The 18,982-nt window shown below is 46.9% G+C and overlaps 1 protein-coding gene across 1 annotated transcript in view; it reads left to right on the forward strand.

Moving 5' to 3' along the window:
* LOC147106440 (uncharacterized) overlaps positions 1-18,982 on the forward strand; it is a 219,894-nt gene that overhangs the window by 167,606 nt on the left and 33,306 nt on the right. The gene's annotated exons all lie outside the window — the stretch shown is intronic.

Here is an 18,982-nt window from a genome sequence, read left to right on the forward strand (position 1 = left end):
GTACTTATAAAACGTTTTTGGTAAATCTTGTTATTTTTAAAAGAGATACTAACTTTCAAAGTAGTTTTAGCTGGAAGCTGAAGTCATTTGAGCTGGAAGCTGAACAGAGCTGGTAGTGAAACAATGGCTGCCACATCCCCGAGATGAAAACGAATAGTCCCGCCCACACACACACCGATTGGCCAACCATCAGGGGACCGTACTGTAGGATTGGTCAATCGTGACGGAACAGGATTGGTGGAACCTTGACGTCAGTCAATCAATGCTAGCAGATAATGAGTTTAATTTTGAAGGTTTTTTGCATAAGGCGCGAACAATTTTCGTCCAACCGAAAAGTAAATACGCTTAAAACCGTCTCGGAAGCGTAAGCTTTCTTTGGAGGTAACGCGCGCGTAGGTACGCCCTGTAACTTTCGAGCGCATAGCCCGACAGACGCACAGGCGATGACAGACAGAATGACAGATAGACAGAATGACAGAAGTACCGATTTATATATATAGAATAAATAAGCTTCAATTTTTTGAAGCTTTTCTGCATAACTCGAACCGCTCCCTGCTGGTATCATTCTAATGAGATGGATTTGAAGGTTGGTTACAGTACATTATTATTTAGATTGTAACTACACAGGTAAACAGCGGAAGTTCAGCATTTAATTAATTAGCGGGGATAAGTTAGAACTGGTCACACGGCAAATCATCTAATTTTGGCAAATACATTTCACTGCTCACTCAGGATAATCGGATGGATTTGTTTACCAATTGCTGCTGCCAGTACGGATCTTTGGGAGCTGGGAGCACATATTGGGAATTTGAGTGGCAAATTTGGACCGTCCCGCCAGGATTCCCGATTGATTTTCCGAACCTGCCCTGCCGGTTTGGAGCCTTTCCCACGAACCTCTGCCGGCCAGGAATGTGTGGGGGTTGCACTTAACAATGGGAGAATCAGTCCCCGATTGGCCGATACGCGGGGCCGCCGGGCGAGGTCCTGGAGCAGCAGTGCCAATGCCAATGTGGAAAACCGATCCACGTTGGTTCTCCCGGCACGCCGAGGTCCCCAGTGAGGACGCCAATGTGCAAAAATCTATGCTAATGAATGTTCTTGGCTCTAGTATGGTCTGCCCCTGTATTACCTTAAGCAAATAAAACTTCGACCTAAGGGAACTGAATATTTGTTCCCTAAAAAATCTGGTAAGGTCACTTGAATTTAAAGTTATTAGACAGAGGCCAGAATCCGACGTCTTGTAACACTTACATGGAGCAATCGACATACTGCGTCTGAACAGGTTGAGGAGAGACCAAAAGAAATCATTAAACATGTTTTAAAACCATCATTAACTACATTGCCTTATTATGTCTTCTCTAAAATATATTAGAATGTAAAAGTGGAAATTTGTCACCATCTGTAAAATGAAATTGAGAATGTTATCAGCATTGATAACTACTTATACAACAATTTTGTAGACAACAAACCTCTTAAAACTCTAATATAAGCTGTTACTATTTAATTGTCATTACTGTATTATGGAAGCCTACTCTAAATAGGAACACTAAATGTGCTCCAACTCTTAATTTGCACTGGCAGCAAGTTAAGGAATTTCCTTTAGACTGTAGTTGCACAGGAACTTTGGCCTCGATTTTAATTCCCAGCAGGCAGAAAAGGGTCTGGCGAGGGGCTAACATGGCGGAAACAGCAATCCCACCCCCAACCCGCTGTGTTCCCGGCCACTGCGATATTAACGGCGGCAAGTATCGGAGTCAATATTGGGCAGGATTTTCATTGGGCCGTGGAGGCAGGATTGGAGGCATGTGGGGGGGTAAAATCTCGAAATCGGGGGGCACGAACCCATCCCGCCCCCAACCCGCCTCCATGCCAGTTTCAAAGGAGGCAGATACCCGACCTGTGCTGGGACCCGCCTCCCCGGGGCGGGAAGGGTTTAGTGCCAATTAACTGCCTGTTAACAGGTAGTTAACAGGCAGTTTTTAGCCTAATCCCTATTTTTATTCCTGAAGTGTGGGATTCCCGACGGCTCCAAACCACGCCAAGTTAGTGAGGTGGGCCGTCGGGCTGAAGGACTTGGAGGGTTTGAGATGTCCGGTGTTCAGGTGAGTGATGGGTGCATGAGTGCAGAGGTAAGTGTGTTTGGTATGTGTAAAATGTTTAAAGAAGTTTTACTTACCTTTACAGCCTTCCTTCTTTCAGGTCTCGGGAGTCCCTCATCTCACCGGCACAGAAAGCAGAATGACCGCAATCTGTCAAAAGTTGCAGCATTCAGCTTTCTGTTCTGGTGAGATCTCTAAATCAGCCTGAGAGGAAGGAATTAACTTAGTGTACAGATTGTCAGTGTTTGACAGCTTCAAACAGCTGTCAAACACTGATATTTCATCTGTCAAAAGGTCTTGACAGATGAAATATCAATCTGTGACGTCACCGGTTGCCGGGTGGCCCTTAATTGGCCTGCTGAGCCCGCTGGGCGGGCTCAACAAGGTCAATCAAGTGAAAATCGCGTGGGTTGGCCACAACTCGATGGAGGCGGGACTACAACCCCAAAAGTGTGAGTCCTGCCTCCTACACGCCTCCATTGATAAAATCCAGCCCGATGAGTCTCCATCTATGGATGAGGCGGGAGACTCATGAATATCTAATTCAGGGTCTTATGGCGCAATTAGAACCCCAATGTTAAAACTCGTTGCTGCTGGTTTTAAAACAGTCTGAGGGAATTTAGGAAATCTATTACTGGATAATGTAAGGCAGCTAATCTTAAAACTCACTACGCTACAATATTAACTTACAAATGGTTGGCAATACCAGCAGACAGGATCTGACCACATTGATACGACATCCTCGTGACCGCTGCTACAGTGAGGGCGTCAGTCTGTCCTCAATAAATACTTTCGGTAAATAGTTTAACATCTTTGTTTAACTAGCACTCTGAGTCAGAAGGTTGTGGGTTCAAGTCCCACTCCAGAGACTTGGGGCTTGGATTTTGCCAGCGGAGGCGGGATCGCAGTGGGAGAGGTAGTTGGCGGGTCCCGGTCCTGCTCCCGGCTCCAGCCGCTCTGTGAAAACAATTTTACGTTAATTGGGCTTGTTAAGCTTGCCGTGCGCGTTACCCGGCCCAATTACATGTTGCGGGTCTGGTGACGTCATCTGATGAGGCATTTGTTGCTGGTATATTTAAAGGGGCCATGTCCCCATTTGCTCTCAGCTCTGATTTCATGCTCCTGAGTGCTGCTTGTGGGAAAAATGACTGCAGAGAGACAAAGGGCTGCGCCACGATTCAACGATGACTCCCTCAGTGTTCTTGTGGAGGGAGTCAGAGGACGCAGGGAGGCTCTATTCCCTGCGGATGGAAGGAGGAGATCTGCTCATCAGACAAAGGCAGCCTGGCTGCCAATAGCTGAGGAGGTCAATGCAAGGTCTGTGGTTGTTCGCACATGGGTGCAATGCAGGAAGAGGTTTAATGATCTTCTGCGTTCAGGAAAAGTGAGTATAAAAGCACTTACCTTCATTCTGCTGTGCCTGTCATCACACCCACATCACTCTGCACTGCCAACCCAATCCTGCACATCCTTACCCCAACATCCCTTGCACCTTCACCCATCCGTCTCTCCCTATGTACAGAATCACATCCCCATCTCACTATGCACCCCTCACACTCGCCCTCATTGTTATGCAATGACAACAACTAACAACTCAAAGCACGCAACTTGGTATTGGCACCCCACTCCATCATAGTCTCCCTCTAAACATCTATCCCTTCCATTCTTTACACTCATTCCATCACTCTCACTCAATCTCCTCTCATTTCCCTCATTGCAGGAAAAGAGAGCCCACAATAAGAGGGAGAGGGAGAGAACAGGAGGAGGACCGCCATCATTGGCTGAGCTCACCAACGCTGAGGAGGCTGCTCTGGACATTACTGGAGTCGCCTGAAGTGGGGGACGGAACAACCTGGAGACAGAATGATTTGCCATACATCTTATTTGGCATTCATGAGTGACTCATATGGGGTCTGATGTCAAGAGAAATTGAATGCTCATCATGTGCATAATGCGATGTGTCTGCAATCTACACATCACATGTCTAACTCATGTTTTTACTCTCCTACAGCACCATCAAGAGCCGCCCCCCACTGTCCAGGAGGAAGAGCAGGAGCACTCCTCAGAGGGTCCTCCAGCAGAAATGAGTGCACCCTGCACCAGCGCAGAGACGCACACCTTGGTGGGCCCAATGTGAGATAGAATAGTGTTGTCACCTGGTGTATCACAAGAGCAAGATCAGATGGTGTAGACAGGGACAGCAGTGGAGACTCCTCGTCGGAGGGCTCAGGGGTCTCCTAGCTCTGCTACGCTGCATACAGACGCTGAGCCTCGGGGGCCATCCAGGAAGGTGACAATCCTGGAGCTTCAGGAACAAGTGCAGGAGCCTCTGACAGGGTTAGCAACCACGGTGACTGCGAGTGCGTAGAGAATGGAGGAGCCCATCTCAAATATGAGCAACGCCATGGTGCACGCACTGGCAACTGTAGGTTCCGCCATGGAAAGAATGGCAACCTCCATGGAGGACATAAATCGCCAGACTCAGGAGAACATGGTAACACTTCTAAAAAGATGGTCATCTATGGAGGATAGATGGGCATCTATTGAGGAGAGAAACCGGGGGTTCATGGATGTCCTTGTTATGAGGAATGTCACTACCGACTTGGGTCCTCATGGCCCCACTGATGTGCAGCAAGGTGCTCTCCAGCTACTTGCTAATAGAGAAGTGCGGGTGGCCCATGACAGGGATGATGGTGGGCGGGGACATGGAAGTGAGGGCTCCTCTCCAAGCGCTCAAACTTTCACCCTCTTGCCAACCCTTCGGTCACAGCCCCAGATGCCTCCCCTGGACAGTGATGGCCGAGTCTGCCCCTGCACAGCCGCAGGAGGAGCAGACTTTGGCGGGGCCCTTACAGGCTCCAAACCCCAGAGGATGACTGCCAAAGGCGTCTAAGCAGGCGCAGCAGGGAAGTGAGCAGGCTGCCTCCACCTCTGCTGAAGCCATAGGGGTAGCATAATGTAGAAGTGTGTGTAAAAGAAAGATCACACATAAATAGTCACTTGGGTGATTTGCTCTAACTGAATGTTAAGTTTCTGTTCTTTACTTTGTTGTAATAAATTACTTTTTCTTGATTGTTTGCATTCGTTGCCACATGTGTGGTCACAATTGGAAGTGGCAGAGTGAAGGGTAAGGACGCCTTTTATGTCCAGCAATGGTGGGGACAGTGCAAGGAATGCACAGATCATTGTAGAGATGCTCTATGGTGTTGAAGTGTGGTCCTGGCCACCTTCATGTGCACATGGCAGCCACATGCCTGTGCTGCATAAAGTTAGGTGAATCTGGCATTGATTAGGCCCTCCCTGGTGTTACGGGCAGCAATGTGCTCGCGTGCTGGTCGCTTTGGGTCAGCCGCCTCCTCCAGGTCTTCCTCATGCTGAACCTCATTCTGCTCCTCCTCCTCTGAAGAGGCTGTGCGCTCTGCACCTTGTGCCTCATGCAGCGCTAATCCTCGCTGCAGTGCTGTGCTGTGGGGGGCACAGCAGACCAATGACGATTCTCGAGACCCTGGCTGGTGTGTACTGAAGGGCTCCACCAGATCTGTCCAGGCATCGGAAGCGCATTTTGAGCAACCCTATTGTTTGCTCTATGAGACTTCTGGTGGAAATGTGGCTTTGATTATAACGCTCCTCAGACTCGTTTGATGACCTCCTCAAAGGTCTCATTAGCCACGTCCTCAGGGGATAGTCCTTGTCTCCAAGGAGCTAGACGGAAAGTTCGTTTGGTGGAGCGAAGAGCTGAGGGACAGTGGACTGGCGCAGGATGTAAGAGTCATGGCAGCTGCCTGGGAACTTGGCGCACACATGCATGGTGCTGCTCCTATGGTTGCCCACCAGCTGCACGTTAAGGTAGTGGAAGCCCTTGTGGTTGACAAATACTGCTGGGTTCTGATGGGGTACCCTGATGGCCACATGTGTGCGGTCATGTGCACCCGTGGGAAGCCAGCCAGATTGACAAAGCCAAGTGCACACTTGGTAACACTGGCTTCATCAGTGGAAAAGTGGATGTAATTGGCGGACTTGTCAAAGAGGGCATCGGTGACCTGCATGATGCACCTGTGGGCGGCCGACTGGGAGATGTCGCTAATGTCTGCAGCAGATCCCTGGAAGGACCCTGACGCAAAGAAGTTGAGGGTGGTGGTGACTTTCACAGCCACTGGTAAGGTGTGTTCACCCGCTCCTCTGGGCGGCAGGTCTTGGTCCAGCATTGTGCAAATGTCTGCGACTACCTGTCGCAAAATTCTCAGCCTCCTTTGGCACTGCTGCTCAGTCATGTTGAGGAAGCTCATCCTCTGCCTGTAAAGCCTGTGTTGGGGGTATCTCCTGCGGCGCGGTGCAGTCCTGCGCTGATGGCCTCTGCCCTGTGCAGCATCAGGTGGTTGAGGAGAAGGTTGGCGCTCTTGTTGTTGGTGCTGCTGGTGTGCCTGGTTCTGCTGCTGCTGCGGATGATCTTGGTCAGATTCTGAGGACCAGGGTGAGAGAGTATAAATCGTTCCCAATCTGCTGTTATATATGGCAGGTGAGGATGAGATGTTAGAAGCAATCAGTCAATGGGGAGAGAGGTGATTCCAAGGAGGTGACAGTGGATATAGAGTTTACACCACACACTTACAGCCTCAATAAAGATCAAATGTGTCTTCCAAATCCTGAAATCAGTAACTTCTGAGATTGGAAAGTGAACAGATGTGAGAGGTTAGCTTTTATACTGAATTATTCAGCTCGATGGAACCCCCGATATACTTACCTAACGTGATCTCCGAATGACACGAACCTCGTTAAAAATGTGGTAAAATAAAAATAGGCTGCCAAAATAGTAATTAACAAGCACTTAACAAGCATTTAACTATCTTACATACCTCCCCCACTGCTTGGTGTCGGGTCTGTTCTGAAATCGCAGACCCGACACTTTGGAAACTTACAGGGAGGTGGGTTCGGTACGTGCTCCCAACCCGCTGTCAATCATTTTGATTTTGACAGCGGACCCGCCTCCAAACCCGCCCTCTGAGCGCTGGCAAAATCGTGGCCATGAGCACAAAATCTAGGCTGACTCTTCCGGTGCAGTACTGAGGGAGTGCTGCACTGTCGGACGTACCGTCTTTCGGATGAGACATTAAACCGAGGCCCCGCCTACTTTCTCGGGTGGGCATTAAAGATCCCATAGTACTATACCGAAGAGCAGGGGAGTTCTTCCTAGGGTCCTGACCAATATTTATCCCTCAACCAGCATCACTAAAACAGATGATCCGGTCATTATCACATTAGCACGGTGGCATAGTGGTTAGCACTGTTGCCTCACAGCGCCAGGGACCCAGGTTCGAATCCGGCCTCGGGTGACTGTCTGTGTGGAGTTTGCACATTCTCCCCGTGTTTGCATGGGTTTTCTCCGGGTGCTCCGGTTTCCTCCCACAGTCCAAAGATGTGCAGGTTAGGTTGATTGGCTATGATAAATTGACCCTTAGTGTTAGGGGGATTAAATACGTGGGGTTACAGGGATTGGGTGGGATATGTGTCAGTGCAGGCTCGATGGGCCAAAATGGCCTCTATCTGCACTGGGGTTTCTGTGATTACTGTTTATGGGACCTTGCTGTGTGCAAATTGGCTACCACGTTTCTTTCATTAAAATAGTGACTACACTTCAAAAAGTACTTAGGAAGGATGTATTGGCCTTGGAGTGAGTGCAGCGTAAGTTTACCAGAATGATACCCGGACTTCAAGGATTAAATTATGAGGAGAGATTACACAAATTAGGGTTGTATTGCTTAGAATTTATCTAGTGTTACCTAGAATTGCCTAAGAGAAAGAGTGATCTGATCAAAGTTTTCAAGATATTAAGGGGAACAGATAGGTTAGATAGAGAGAAACTATTTCCACTGGTTGGGGAGTCTAGAACTAGGGGGCATGGTCTAAAAATTAGAGCCAGACCTTTCAGGAGTGAAACTAGGAAACAGTTCTACACACAAAGGGTGGTAGAAGTTTGGAACTCTCTTCCGCAAACGGCAATTGTTGCTAGGTCAATTGTTAATGTTAAATCTGAAATTGATTTTTGTTAACCAAAGGTATTAAGGGGTATGGAGTTAGGTCGCGGATCAGCTATGATCTCACTGAATGGCGGAACAGGCTGAATGGCCTCCTCCTGCTCCTATGTTCCTCCTTCATTGGCTGTAAAGCGCTTTGGGATGGCCTGAGGTCATGAAAGGCGCTATATAAATGCGAGTCTTTCTTCTTCTTTGGGAAAGTAGCAGGAATGGGGCAATAATTTCTCAGGACTCCTGGTACACGTTGGGAGTTTGCTCCCAGCCGCCACTTACCAGCTGATGAATGCAAAATCATGGATTGGAATGACTCATCTCCTGCCATTAGCTTCCAGTGTGCACCGGGAGTGCCGCTGCGAAATGGTAACACCAACCGGCCAAAGTTAATCCATACCCCATAATGAAGAGGCAGTAGGAGGAGATTGGCGGCCTCGGTTTTAACCCATGGTGTCCTGTGAAACACCTCAGGACTAGGATGAAACTTGCCCTAATCGAGCAGCCTAATAGATTCGAGAGCTTGGTCACAAGGGACAGGTTAGTCCCATTGCCCGTTGGGATTTCATAACCACAATAATTGTTTTATGTTCCCTGTACTACAACAAGCTGTGTGTGTGCTGCTCCAGAAAATGCCACACCGATGGATCAATTTGACTTTTTACATCCAGACATGTTTTGCAACAATCAGTGTGGCTATTTTATTCAATCTTGTGTCAGCGTAAGTTTTGCCGTATTCCCCCTCCCCGCCCCTCCCCCCCCACCCCCGACATGTTTAAGTTGACCACATCAGGCACTATTGGGCCATGCTCTGCTCTGCCAAACCGCTCACTGCTCCAGGATTGTCCTGAAAGGCAAAGATCACCCCTGGCTGCTTAACTGTTACCCCAATTCTGGCCTTGATTTTAATCGCTCCACCATTGGTGGCCGTGCCTTCAGCTGCCTGGAATTCCCTCCCTAAACCTCTCTGCCTCTCTATCCTCTCTCTCCTCCTTTAAGATACTCCTTAAACCCCACCTCTTTGACCAAGCTTTTGGTCACCTGTCCTAATATCTCCTTACGTGACAAGTCAAAAAAAAATTAGGAAGGCAAAGAGGAACTATGAAATTAAATTAGCAAGGAACAAAATAGTAAAATATTTTACAGGCATATCAATAAAAAAGGAAGGTTGGGATGGGAATAAGGCCATTAAGGGATAGACAGGATAATATCACAGGTAATGATAGAGATGGCAGAAATATTAAATAATTATTTTGCTTCAGTATTTACCAGGGAGATAGAACAGGTGGACATGACATTGGATGATGAGATTAGTAATGAGATAAGTGCATTTAACATTTAAAAAAGGGGATATAATAAATAAACTAATCAAACTCAAAGATGATAAAACCCCTGGTCCAGATGGATTGCATCCGTGCATTTTAAAAGGATCTAGGGAAGAGATAGTAGAGGCATTACTACACATATTTAATAATTCATTAGAAAAAGGTGTAGTGCCAGAGGACTGGCGGATAGCTAACGTTATACCTATATTCAAGAAGGGGGATAGAACATGTCCAGGGAATTATAGACCAGTCAGCTTAACATTGGTGGTAGGAAAAATAATGGAATCCCTACTAAAGGAGAAAATAGAAAAACATCTCGTAATGAAAAGTATAATAAGGAATAGTCAGCATGGATTTCAAAAGGGAAAATCTTGCTTGACCAACCTCATTGAATTTTTTGAAGAGGTAACAGAGAGAGTAGACAAGGGTAATGCAGTAGATGTAATTTATCTAGATTTTCAAAAGGCCTTCGATAAGGTACCCCATAATAGACTGATGAACAAGGTCAGAGAATGCGGAGTCAGGGGACAAGTAGCAGAATGGATTGCTGGCTGGCTTCAGGACAGAAAGCAGAGAGTGGGAGTAAAGGGTAGCTATTCACAGTGGCAGAAGATGGGAAGTGGTGTTCCACAAGGATCAGTGCTGGGACCACTGCTGTTCACAATTTACATTAACGATTTAGACTTTGGAATCAAAAACACAATTTCTAAATTTGCGGATGCCACCAAACTGGGGGAGATAGTCAATACTGAAGAGGACTGGAATAAATTACAGGAGGACATTAATAAACTTGCAGAATGGGCAAATAATTGGCAAATGAATTTCAACTCAGATAAATGTGAGGTATTACATTTTGGTAGGAAGAATAGGGAGGTCACTTATCACTTGGAGGGTGCGAGTCTTGGTGGGGTAGAGGGAAAAAGGGATCTCGGAGTACAAATACACAAATCACTAATAGTTGCGACACAGGTTAGCAAGGCCATAAAAAAAGCAAGCCAAGCACTAGGGTTTATTTCTGGAGGGATAGAATTGAAAAGTAGGGAAGTTATGCTAAACCTGTATCGAACCTTGGTTAGACCACACTTGGAGTACTGCGTACAGTTCTGGTCGCCATATTATAAAAAGGATATAGAGGCACTGGAGAGGATGCAGAGAAGATTTACAAGGATGATACCAGAAATGCGAGGGTATACATATCAGGAAAGGATGAACAGGCTGGGTCTCTTTTCTCTTGAAAAAAGGCTGAGGAGTGACTTAATAGAGGTCTTTAAAATTATGAAAGGTTTTGATGGAGTGGATACAGAGAGAATGTTTCCATTTGTGGGGAAGAGCATAACTAGAGGCCATCAATATAAGATAGTCACCAAGAAATCCAATAGGTAATTCAGAAGAAACTTCTTTACCCAAAGTCTAAATCGTTAATGTAAATTGTGAACAGCAGTGGTCCCAGCACTGATCCTTGTGGAACATCACGACCCACCTTTTGAGAATGTGGAACCACACGGAGTGGTTGAAGCGAATAGTATCGATGCATTTAAGGGGAGGCTGGACAAACACCTGAGGGAGAAGGGAATAGAGGGTTATGCTGATAGAGTTAGATGAGGAAAGATGGGAGGAGGCTCGAGTGAAGCATAAACCATCGACTGGTTGGGCCGAATGGCCTGTTGCTGTGCCGTATATCCTGTGTAATCCTATGTATGTGGCTCGGTGTCAAATTTTGTTTGATAATGCTCCTGTGAAGCAGCCTTGGGACGTTTTACCACGTTAAAGGCACTATATAAATGCACAGTGTTGGTGATGACCAGGGCAGAACTCAAATGTCCCTCTCACGTTGTCCAAAATAAGGCCCATGGGTCATTTCAGACCTTTGAGGCTTTGGTAACCAGAGGACACATAATTGGAAAAGAACCAGAGGGGGAGATGAGGAGCAATTATTATACGCAGCGAGTTGTTGTGATCTGGAACGTGCTGCCTGAAAGGGCGATGGAAACAGATTCAATAGTAACTTTCAAAAGAGGAATTGGATAAATACTTGAAGGGAAGAACATTTTCAGGGCTCTGGGGAAAGAGCAGGGGGAGTGGTAGTGGGACTAATTGGCTGTCTCTTTCAAAGAGCCGGCACAGGCATGATGGGCTGAATGGCCTCCTTCTGTGCTCCATCATACAACCAATAACACAAACTGCATCCACGTTCCAAGGAAGGCTGCTTATATTGTTTTCCTTTAAAATAAATAATAAGCTGGCTGTGTAGATTAGAGAGATTTAAATCAGAAGGAGAAATTAAAAAAACACCTGCATCAAACAGTAGGTTCGAGATCTTTTACTGGAAGTGTTTGACTCTGTGGTAACTTATCTACTCGCCTCTCTATTAATAGAGCCCTGGGAGCATGTAACGTGATACCGGCCAGGCCCTGAGACCTCGGATCATTGTTTGCTCTCTCTGCTCTGCTCTATCAGTTTACAGGGAAGGCAAGGAAGAGGGCCGTTGTTGTGGAGCTTGCATCCAATGGTAACCTAGGATACCAAAGGAAGTCGTTCTCAAAGAAACATCCTAGTGTGGGCGAGATTGGCATCCTCGGTAAAAGGGTTGCTGATGTGTAGCTCCCGCTGCCAGTACTCGAAACCCCTTCCTGCCACTCTGTGTGGCTGTGCCACCTAAGATCACCATGCTACTCCGACGTGCTTTGATTACTAAAATTGCAGTGCACATTTGTATTGTGTTTTAAATCCCATTAACAAAAGTAATTTATTGTACGCACTTTAAAAAAAAGCAGCTGTGTGTTAGATCAAGATGTTTCGCTTTTCTTGACTTTATGATGAGCGAGAAAGAGCTTTCATAGAATCATAGAACCTTAGAAAGAAAGACTTGCATTTTTACAGCGCCTTTCACGACCACCGGACGTCCCAAAGCGCTTTACAGCCAATGAAGTACTTTTTGAAGTGTAGTCACTGTTGTAATGTGGGAAACGCGGCAGCCAATTTGCGCACAGCAAGCTCCCACAAACAGCAATGTGATAATGACCAGATCATCTGCTTTAGTGATGTTGGTTGTGGAATAAATATTGGCCAGGACACTAGGGTCGAAATAGTGCCCTGTGATATTTTACATCCACCTGAGAAGGCAGACGGGGCCTTGGTTTAACGTCTCATCCGAAAGACGGCACCTCCAACAGTGCAGCGCTCCCTCAGCACTGCACTGGAGTGTCAGCTTAGCTTTATGTGTTCAAGTCCCTGGAGTGGGACTTAAACCCACAACCTTCTGACTCGAGAGACGAGTGTGCTACCCACTGAGCCGCGGCTGACACAGTACAGAAGGAGGCCATTCAGGCCCATCGTCCCTGGGCCGACTCTTTCAAAGAGCAGTTCAATTAGTCCCACTCCTCAGCTTCCTCCCCATAACCCTGCAAATGAGTCCTCTTCAAGTACATGTCCAATTGCCTTTTGAAAGTTCCTATGGAATCGGCTCCCACTGCCCTTTCAGATAGTGCGTTTCAGATCATCACAACCCTCTGTGTGGAGAAATTTTCCCTCTAGTTCTTTTGCCAGTTATTTTAAATCTTTGACCTTTGGTTACCGAGTCACTTGCCAGAGGAAACAGTTTCACCCTACTTGCTCTTTCGAAACCCCTCATAATTTTGAACACCTCTATTAGGTTTCCCCTTAACCTTCTCTGCTCTAAGGAGAACAATCCCAGCTTCTTCAATCTCTCCACATAACTGAAGTCCCTCATCCCTGGTATCATCTCTGGTAAACCTCCTCTGGGCAGCACGGTAGCATAGTGGTTAGCACTGTGGTTAGCATAGTGGTTAGCACTGTTGCCTCACAGCGCCAGGGACCCGGGTTCAAATCCGGCCTCGGATGACTGTCTGTGGAGTTTGCACATTCTCCCCGTGTTTGCGTGGGTTTCCTCCGGGTGCTCCGGTTTCCTCCCACAGTCCAAGATGTGCGGGTTAGGTTGATTGGCCATGATAAAAATTGGCCCTTAGTGTTAGGGGATTAAATACGTGGGGTTACGGGGTTACGGGGATAGGGCTTGGGTGGGATGGCTGTCGGTGTAGGGACCGGGTGCTAGGGTTTGGATGATCAGCCATGATCTCGTTGAATGGCGGAGCAGGCTCAAAGGGCCGAATGGCCTACTCCTGCTCCTATCTTCTATGTTTCTATGTTTCTATGTACCCTCTCCAAGGCCTTGACATCCTTCCTAAAGTGCAATGCCCAGAATTGTACACAATACTCCAGCTGGGGCCGAATCAGTGATTTGTAAAGGTTTAGCATAACTTCTTTGTTTTTGTATTCAATGCCCTATTTACAAAGCCAAGTATCCCATACGCTTTCTTAACTGCCTTATCAACTTGCCCTGCCACCTTCAAAGATTCGTGAATATGCACCCCCAGGTCCCTCTGCTCTTGCACCCCCCTCAAAATAGGACCATTTAGATTATCCTGGTTTGTACCTTTTACGTCCCAATGCATTCTACGTTTAATTAATTATTTCTAAAGTCCATTATTCTTGTAAAAGCCCAACTGGTTTACAGACTGTTCACAACCTTGGTATCCTTTTGACCCTGAGCTGAGCTTCCGACCACAGATCGTTTCCATCATGACCACCTACTTCCACCTCCGTAACATCGCCCATCTCCGCCCCGGTCTAAACTCATCTGTTGCTGAAACCCTCCTCCATGCCTTTGTTACCTCCAGACTCGACTATTCCAATGCACTCCTGGCCGACCTCCCACCTAGCATCCTCCGAAAACTTGGGCTCATCCAATTGTCTGCTGCTCATTTCCTAACTCGCACCAAGTCCCGTTCACCCATCACCCCCTGTGCTCACTGACCTACATTGGCTCCCGGTCCGGCAACGCCTCAATTTTAAAATTCTCATCCTTGTTTTCAAATCCCTCCATGGCCTCGCCCCTCCCTATCTCTGTAACCCCCTCCAGCCCTACAACATTCCGAGATCTCTGCGCTCCTCCAATTCTGGCCTCTTACGCATCCCCGATTTTCTTCACTCCACCATTGGCGGCCGTGCCTTCAGCTGCCTTGGCCCTAAGCTCTGGAATTCCCTCCCTAAACCTCTTCGCCCCGCTACTTCTCTTTCCTCCTTTAAGACGCTCCTTAAAACCTACCTCTTTGACCAAGCCCTGTCGTAATATCTCTTCATCTGGCTTGGTGTCAATTTTTGTCTGATTATGCGCCTGTGAAGCGCCTTGGGACGTTTTACTACATTAAAGGCGCTGTACAAATGAAAGTTGTTGTTTGACTCACTGTCATTTATGTTCCCATTATCTCACGGACAATGCTAAAAGCAGACAAAAATAAATGCGCTCATCAGTGCCAATTTGTTCCAGCTTGTGCGAAGTTCTCGTGCTGCGGTTATGGTCTTTTTTTTTGGCCTTTCATTGTTCGCAGAGTGCAATTCATTCCCCCTTTTGCAGGATCATTACTTTTTCTGTCGACCCGGTTTTCTGTCAGTGTTGCTTCCTGAGGGCTGATGCACCAATGAGGAGTCGGCAGCCATTCAAACACGAGCTTACAGCCTTATACCTCCCCTGTTTAATAATCAGTTTGGGAGCTCATTAGTGTGCAGGCATCACAGGGCTGGGCACTGTCACAGAGCAAGGAACAGCATGGTAAAACAGAATCGCTTTTTGTTTCTGCTTAATTACGGTGAAACCTTTTCATTGTCAAGCAGCAGGCCAGGATGGAGTCTGCCACTGTAGCAGACAGTTTTATCCGTTACTCTTCTGAGTTCAGACTGTGTCTTCTTTATTGTTTGAACCCCCACCCCCCTAATGCATGTAAGCAATCACAATGCCATCAGATCTGCTCACCATCAGGTCATAAATACTACACGAAAGTTAACCGCCACACCTAAAGATCGACATTGCGTTGCTGAACTCTGTCTCGTTCCTGAGGTGACGACGCCCAGGTTTAAGTTCAAATTTAAGTGGTCAGAATGCAGCTTCTAATTGTGAATGCTCATCCGGTTCATCTGTTCACAAAAAAAAAACACAATTAGAGGTTACAACTGCACAGCACTCCCTTAAAGTTCGGCCGGTCAGTGGTGTGTCTCTGTAGCTCACTGGCAAAGCAGGCGTTTACTGTCCATCCCCAGCTGCCCTGATTTCAGAGGCCGTGCCTTCAGCTGCCGGGGCCCTAAGCTCTGGAACTCCCTCCCTAAACCTCACCGCTCTCTCTCTCCTCCTTTAAGACACTCCTTAAAAAACCGATCTCTTTGACCAAGCTTTTGGTCATCTGCCCTAATATCTCCTTATGTGGCTCAGTATCAAATTTTGTTTGATTACGCGCCTGTGAAGCACCTTGGGTCTTTTTACGACGTTAACGGCGCTGTATAAAATGCAAATTCTTGTTGATACAACTGAGTGTCCACGTCAGAGAGTCAAACACATTGGTGTGGGACTGGAGTCACATACAGGCTCAGACTGGGTCAGGACGGCAAAACCCGACTGGTTCACTAATGCCCAAAGGGGCATCAGTAAGCCAGCTGGGTCTCGACGACAATCCAACAGCTTCATGGTCACTTTTACTGAGGCCAGCTTTTTATTTCCAGATTTTAAAAAACTGAATTCAAATTCTCAAACTGCCGTGGTGGGATTTGAACTTGCGTTCTCTGGATTCCCGTAACATAACCACTACAGTACTGTACCCTGAAGGACATCAGTGAATCTGTTGGGTTTTTACAACAATCCGGCAGCTTTCACAGTCATTATTTTCTCACACTCGACCCAATTTATAAATCTAATCTCACAATTTACTACGGTGGGATTTCAAGCTCCTGACCGTTGGGTTATTAACCTAGTACCTTACCAGTCACATCATAGTGCCAGCCATGGCACTCTCACCTCTGAGACAGAACGTTGTGGGTTTGAATCCCACTCCACAGACTCGAGTACGTAATCTCGGCTGTCACTCCCAATGCAGTCCTGAAGGAGGGCGGCACTGTCGGAGGTGGCACCTTTTGGATGAGATGTCAAATCAAAACTCCGTTTGCCTTCCCAAAAGATCCCACGGCACTATTTCGAAGAAGAGCAGGGGGGAGTTCTCCCCAGTGTCCTGGGGCCAATATTTATCCCTCAACCAACATCACTAAAACAGATTATCTGGTTATTATCACATTGCTGTTTGTGGGAGGTTGCTGTGCACAAATTGGCTGCCGCGTTTCCTACATTACAACAGTGACTCCACTTTAAAAGTACTTCATTGGCTGTAAAAGCTCTTTGGGACGTCCTGAGGTCGTGAAGATGCTATAGAAATGCAAGTTCTTTCGTTCTTTGACAGTACTGTCCTATTAGTGATTTGTTTGCTCATAGCCAAAGTGTCTTGTGTTGGGATTTGGCCTTCAGCGTCGAGCATAAGAACGTAAGAAATAAGGGCAGGAGTCGGCCATTCGGCCCCTCGAGCCTGCTCCGCCATTCAGTGAGATCATGGCTGATCATCCAAATTCAGTACCCGGTCCCTGCTTTCTCCCCATATCCCTTGATCCCTTTAGCCTTAAGAAATATATCTAACTCCTTCTTGAATATATTTAATGAATTGGCCTCATCTGCCTTCTGTGGTAGAGAATTCCACAGGTTCACCACTCTCTGGGTGAAGAAATTCCTCCTCATCTCAGTCATAAATGGCTTACCCCTTATCCTTAGACTGCGACCCCTGGTTCTGGACTCCCCCGCCATCGGGAACATCCTTCCTGCATCTAGTCTGTCTAGTCCTGTTAGAATTTTATAAGTTTCAATGAGATCCCCTCTCATTCTTCTAAACTCTTGCAAATGTAAGCCTAATCGTCCCAATCTCTCCTCATACATCATTCCTGCCATCCCTGGTATCAGCCTGGTGAATCTTTGCTGAACTCCCTCCATGGCAAGAACATCCTTCCTCAGATAAGGCGACCAAAACTGTACACAATACGCAAGGTGTGGTCTCACCAAGGCCCTGTACAACTGCAGCAAGACATCCTTGCTCCTGCACTCGAATCCTCTCGCTATGAAGGCCATCATACCATTTGCCTTCTTAACCGCCTGCCGCACCTGCATGCTTACCTTCAGCGACTGGTGCACAAGAACACCCAGGTCTCGTTGCACTTCCCCTTTTCCAAATCTATTGCCATTCAGATAATAATCTGCCTTCCTGTTTTTGCCACCAAAGTGGATAACCTCGCATTTATCCACATTATACTGCATCTGCCATGCAGCTGCCCAATCGCCCAGCCTGTCCAAATCGTACTGGAGTTTCTCTGCATCCTCCTCACAGCACACACGCCCACCCAGCTTTGTGTCATCTGCAAACTTGGAGATATTACATCGAGTTCCCTCGTCTAGATCATTCATATATATTGTGAATAACTAGGGTCCTAGCACCGATCCCTGCGGTACCCCACTAGTCACTGCCTTCCATTCGGAAAAAGACCCATTTATTCCAACTCTTTGCTTCCTGTCTGCCAACCAGTTTTCTATCCAAGTCAGTACCTTACCCCCAATTACATGTGCTTTAACTTTGCACACTAGTCTCTTATGCGGGACCTTATCGAAAGCCTTCTGAAAGTCCAAATAGACCACATCCACTGGTTCTCCCTTATCTATTCTACCAGTTACATCCTCAAAAAAATTCCAGTAGATTAGTCAAGCATAATTTACCTTTTGTAAATCCATGTTGACTTTGTCTCATCCTGTCACTGTTTTCCAAGTGCTCTGCTATTACATCTTTTATAATGGACTCTAGCATTTTCCCCACTACCGATGTCAGGCTTACCGGTCTGTAATTCCCTGTTTTTTCTCTACCACCTTTTTAAAATAGTGGTAGGCCATTCGGCCCCTCGAGCCTGCTCTGCTAGTCAATAAGATCATGGCTGATCTGATCTTGGCCTCAACTCCACTTTTCTGCCCATTCCCCATAACCCTTGATCCCCCTGTAGTTCAAAAATCTGCCTATCTTCACCTTAAGTATATTCAATGACCCGGCCTCCACTGCTCGCTGAGAATTCCAAAGATTTACGACACTCAGAAGAAATTCCTCCTCATCTCCGTCTTAAATGGGCGACCCCTTATTCTGAGACTATGCCCCCTAGTTCTAGATTCCCCCACAAGAGGAAACCACCTCTCTGCATCTACCCTGTCGAGCCCCCTCAGAATCTCATATGTTTCAATAAGATCACCTCACATTCTTCTAAACTCCAATGAGTATAGGCCCAACCTGCTCAACCTTTCCTCGTAAGACAACCCTTCCATCCCAGGAATCAACCTAATCAACCTTCTCTGAACTGCCTCCAGTGCAAGTATATCCCTCCTTAAATAACGAGACCAAAACTGTACGCAGTACTCCAGGTGTGGCCTCACCAACGCCCTGTACAGTTGTAGCAGGACTTCCCTACTTTTATACTCCATCCCCCTTGCAATATAGATCCACATTTCATGTGCCTTCCTAATTACTTGCTGTACCTGCATGCTAACACTTTGTGTTTCATGTACGAGGACCCCCAGATCCCTCTGTACCGCAGCATTCTGTAGTCTCTCTCCACTTAA

The sequence above is a fragment of the Somniosus microcephalus genome, chromosome 16 (genome assembly GCF_052327205.1).
Source record: "Somniosus microcephalus isolate GS21.2 chromosome 16, FLI_Smic_1.0, whole genome shotgun sequence".
Classification (NCBI taxonomy): domain Eukaryota; kingdom Metazoa; phylum Chordata; class Chondrichthyes; order Squaliformes; family Somniosidae; genus Somniosus; species Somniosus microcephalus.